Source organism: Benincasa hispida, chromosome 1, assembly GCF_009727055.1.
Source record: "Benincasa hispida cultivar B227 chromosome 1, ASM972705v1, whole genome shotgun sequence".
Lineage (NCBI taxonomy): Eukaryota > Viridiplantae > Streptophyta > Magnoliopsida > Cucurbitales > Cucurbitaceae > Benincasa > Benincasa hispida.
This window is the reverse complement of record NC_052349.1, coordinates 49,937,125-49,942,742: the sequence shown is the minus strand read 5'-3', so window position 1 is coordinate 49,942,742 and position 5,618 is coordinate 49,937,125.

Below are 5,618 nucleotides of genomic sequence, written 5' to 3'. Positions count from 1 at the left end.
GTTGGCATCCCTAAATATAGCCCGACAGTCTTCCTGATCCCTCAAAATTCTATAGAGCTTAGGAGAAAATCCATCACCGATGTTCTTACTAATTAGATACTCAGATTCATGAAGGTTAATCTTTTGATTTGACGACTCCTCATAGTCCTGCAGCAGAAAATGAACTCTCCACATTAATCTTTAGAAGCCTTAAAGAAAATTAGACTATCATCTGCAAAAAAAAAAAATAATAATAAAAAATAAAAGAAAAAATAAAATTAGAGACCGATAGTGTTTGTTAATGTGAAGACCATGAATAAAAAAAGAGAATCTCCTATTTAACATAATGGATAAACCTTCAACACATATGAGGAATAAGTAGGGGGATAGAGGATTCCATTGCCTAATGCCTCTCTTGAAGGAAAACTCTTGTTGAGGAGAACCAATAACGAGAATTGAGAAGCAATCTAATTCAACACAGTTCATAATACATCGAACCCATTCATAATACATTGAGAAGCTTGATTTGTAACAGATTTTGTAACTGAATGAAGTTATTTTCACCTTTCTGTATAACAATCTCCACCTTGAAATGAATTTCATACTTTCTTCAGCTTCTTTGATCTGACTGTCTCTTTCCTTTAACCTTTGTCTCTCAGCTCAAATCCTATTATATCAAGGCACTTCTGGAGTTTGAGCTGAGTGACTGTTTTTGTCAACATGTTGGAGGCATTCTCTGAGGTATGAACTTTTAGAACTTCAATCTGTTTAGCTTCTATTTGTTGCCGTATGAAATGATATTTAACATTTATATGTTTTGTTCTATTATGGTACTAAGGATGCTTTGATAAATGAATTGTACTCTGATTATTACAAAAGATCTTCACTGTGTTCTGTTTAATTTCGAAGTCACTTAGGAGACCCTTTAGCCATAGCCCTTCCTTTACTGCTTCTGATAGTGCTATGAACTCTGCTTCAGTAGTAGAAAGGGCTACTACTGATTGTAAGGTAGCCTTCCAGCTTAGGACACACCTTCCAAATAGGAAGATATACCCTGATAATGACCTCCTCTTGTCTAGATCTCCAGCATAATCTGAGTCTACATAACCAATCAGCTCTGGTTCACTGTCTAGTAGCTGTTGGTACATTAGTTTAGCATTAATAGTACCCTTTAGATACCTCATAATCCACTTTTTAGCCTCCAAGTGCCTCTTACCAGGATTAGCCATGTATCTATTCACCAGACTAGTAGCATAGGCAATGTCAGGTCTTGTAGACACCATTAGATACATCAAACTTCCCACAACTTAGGAATAAGGAACTGTTGACATAATTTGCTGATGCTCAATATCTGATCTTTAGGTAAATTCTCTACTGAGATTTTGAAATGGTTAGCAATAGGAGTAGTTACTACTTTAGCCTCTGTCATCTGATACATCTTTAACAATTTGCTGTAGTATTGTGACTGACCAATGCTTAGAATACTTGTTTTTCTGTTTCTAATAATGTCAATGCCTAGTATTCTTGTTGCATTTCTCACGTCTTTCATTTGGAACTCTGATTTTAGTAGATCTTTTACTTTATTCAGCTCTTTCATAGTTGCTCCTGCTAGAAGCATGTCATCCACATATAGTAACAAGTAGATAGGATGAGTATAGGACTCTGTATTTATGTAAACACAGCTGTCATAGGAGCTTTTGTAGAAACCATTCTTCTGAACAAAGTCACTAAACCTTCTATTCCAGCATCTTGGGGACTGTTTGAGGCCACAGATAGATTTTTTCAGTAGGCACACATAGTCTTCCTTCCCTTTGACCTCATACCCCTTCGGTTGGCTCATGTAGATAACTTCCTCTAGGAAGCCATGTAGAAAAGCTATTTTGACATCTAGTTGCTCCAGCTCTAGGTTATTTTGAGCCATAATAGAAAACAATAATCTGATAGAAGTCTGTTTTACCACTGAAGAAAAAATCTCATTAAAACAACACCTGGCCTCTGTTAAAGCCCTTAGCAACCAGCCTAGCTTTAAATCTAGGTCCTTGATCATTAGGGAAACCTTCCTTCAACTTGTATACCCATTTGGATGCAATTGGTTTGCATCCTTTAGGCAAAGGTGTCAACTCCCATGTGCTATTTCTCACCAGTAAATCAACCTCTTCATTTAGCTTCTATCCACATCTTAGCTTTAGAATAACTCACTGTTTCCTCAAAGGTTGAGGGTTCTGCATCATTAGTTAAATCAGAAACATTCAAAGCTAAGTAGTCTTCATACCTTGATGGTGGCACAATGTTTCTTCTCTGCCTATCTTTAGCTAGGCTGTAACTTCTCAACTCTGGTTCTTCTTGCTCAGGATCAATAGTAGCATCTTCTACTTCTTCTTCTAGATGAGGTAGTTGATCAAAATATGATTCAGAGCTTGAAGGATCAGAAGTAGGAATTAAAACTTTCTCCACCTCAATTGTATCATTCTTCTCTTGAGGTACGGTAACATTAGGGTTAGATTTCTGTATATACATCTCATCTTCTCTGAAAACCAAATCTCTACTAGTTATGCATCTTTTCTCAGTAGGGTACCACATTCTAAGCCCCTTAACACCTTCTGTGAAGCCCAAAAACATACACTTCACAGCTCTGACAACTAATTTCCCTTTACTCTAATGAACAAAGCCAGTGCAACTAAACACCCTTAGATTATTCAGGTTAGGAGGTTGTTTGGTCCACCTTTCCTTAGGGGTTAGAAGGTTAAGAGATGCATGAGGGAATCTATTCAATGTATAGACAGTATATGAGGCTGCCTCTGCCCAAACTTTCTTAGGAAGTATAGCATCAGATAATAGGCTTCTTACTCTCTCCATTATTGTTCTGTTCAACATCTCTGCCATCCCATTTTGCTGAGGTGTATACCTAACTGTCTTGTGTCTAGTTATACCATGTTGTCTGCAATAAAAATTGAACTCCTCTACATAGTACTCAAGCCCATTATCAGTTCTAAGATACTTAATCTGACAGTTAGACATTTTTTCAACCATGATCTTCCGTTCTTTAAATTTTTCAAAAACTAAATCCTCAGATTTAAGGAAATTGATCTAGCTCTTTCTTGAGTAGTCATCAACAAAAAGTTAAGAAATACCTGTCATCAACAAAAGTGAATGCACATAGTCAAGGATGGCCTTGGTTGTGTGTTGAGCCTTCACAAAGCTCTGCCTAGTAGCCTTCCCTATTACACAATGTTCACAAAAGGATAGGCTCTAATGAACTCCCTTAGGTAGAATACCTTGGTTGGCTAGAGCTTGTAAGCCTTTGGCACTAATGTGTGAGAGTCTTTTGTGCCATAGGTCTCCTTCAGTAGGCTGATTTTGAGTCACAGTCAAAGCTGAGTGTACCTTATGAACTCCTCGCACTACATACACTCCATTAATCTTCACCCTCTAAGTATAGGCTTACTGTTCTTCAAAACTTCACAGTAACCTTCCTTGCCTCTGTATTCACAACCAATAGAATCAAGCATGCCTAGTGAAATTAGATTTCTCTTCAGCTTAGGCACATGTCTGACATTTCTTAAGAGCTTGACTGTTCCATCTTCTAGTTTTAATGAGACTAAGCCAATCCCAACCACTGGACATGAGTTATTGTTTCTCATGTAAACTGATCCTCCATCCAATTCTCTGTAAGTACTAAACCAGACTTTATGGGGTGTCATGTGGAATGGACACCCTGAATCTAGAACCCAATTTAGGTTCTTATTAGCTTCTTCTTCTGTCCTGCAATTAGAGGTAGCCAAAGCATCAGAATAAAAGTAAGAGTCCTCACAAACTGAGGCTTCATCTGACTGATTTGGTTGGACTTTAGGTTGTGGCTGAGATTTCTTATTTTTCTGCTCATTTTTCCACTTCAATGTTCTACAATATTTGATTAAATGTCCAAGTTTTTTTTTACAATATTTGCATCTGACCTTGGACTTCTCTTTCTCTTCTTCATTTGAGCTCTGTTTGCCTTTTTCCTTGTTGTTCTGTTTTGACTTCCCCTTTACAAACAAGCCTTTTGCACTAGACTTGTCTTCTTTGCTTGTAATGAGCTTCATTTCTCTGATCTTAAAAGTAGAAATTATGATATCAGTAGTAATGGAATATCTCCTATATTTTAGGGTTGTCTTCACTTCTCTATAGGAATCAGGCAATGAGTTAAAAAGCACAAATGTTTCATTATCTGCCCCAATTTCTTCTCCTGGAGTCTTGAACTCAGTAATAATTCTCTTGAAATCATCTAGATTCTCTGTTAAAGATTTTGAAGCACTCATTTTGAATGTAAAGAACCTTTCTCTTAGGAAAAGTTTATTGGGCAAATTTCTTATCTCATATAGCTCATTCAATTGGTTCCACATCTTATAAGCTGCCTCCTGATCAATCACTTACCTTAGGACATTATCTGACAAGTTTAAAACCAGTGTTCCGTGAGCAATTAGCTCCATATTTTCTTTTTCTTCTTCTATTGTTGTGCTTGGCAGCTTTGCTGGATCATCTAGGGCCTTATGTACCCTCTGCTGTCCCAAGATAGCCTTAATTTTGGCTTTCCACAAACCAAAATCGCCTTTTCCATCAAATTTCTCAATGTCATACCTTGCTACTGCCATATCTGTTTCGAAATTCAACTGCAAGACTCCAAGATTTTTGCTTATTTGAATCTTGACTAATCTTGAAGCTTTCTTGCAGGCTCTGATACCACTTGTTGGGCTTGAGTTGCGAATAATAGCCTGAAGGAACTGACTTACTGAATCTTTTGGGCTTTGAAAATGCGATGGTCCTTAAACGAATACCAGAAACCACCTTATTTCTTCACATAAACACAAAACAACGTGCTGAGAGCATAATCCGTGTGATGAAGGATCTTGACCTTACACTTTGATGGCTGAGATTAGAGATTCACACTTTTGCTGGTTATGCACTCCGAAAGACTAACTTTTCTTTTCTTTTTGCAGAGAAAGAACGAGAGAAAAGAAAAGAGAGAACCGTCGGGAGGCTGCCAAAAATCGCAAAGGGCAATGAGTCTTCGGTCGTCTAGGCGATGAGAGGTAAATCTGGAGGTCGTCTAGACGATAAGGGACAAGTCGTCTAGACGATTAAGGCTTTACTGAAGATCGTCTAGACGAAGTCGTCTAAACGATGGTCGTCTACACGATAAGGCTTGCAGAAGTAAAGGATCATTGGCTAAAAGCTAGACGATCGTTTGCTAAAAGCTACACGATCGGTAGGTCAGAGGTATACGATAGAGGAAGACAATAAAAAGGAGAAGAACACGATAGTTTTACATGGTTCGGCCAAGGGAGGCCTACGTCCACGGAGAAGCTAGCGGGAGTTTTATTCAAGATTGCTTCAAGATAAGTTTGATCACTCAATTACAATTTGCTCTCTCTCTACAATTAGTTACACAATGTATTTAAGGTAGCTTGATTTGTAACAAATTTTGTAACTGAATGAAGTTATTTTCACCTTTCTGTATAACAGTTTGATTATTATGTTATGATACACTTGGCATGAATAAACATTTTATTGTCAACATTGTTATATGAATAATTTCACCCAAAAAAATGAGAAAATAAATAACGTTATAAAAGTGAGAGAATCTGAGCCCAACGACTTCA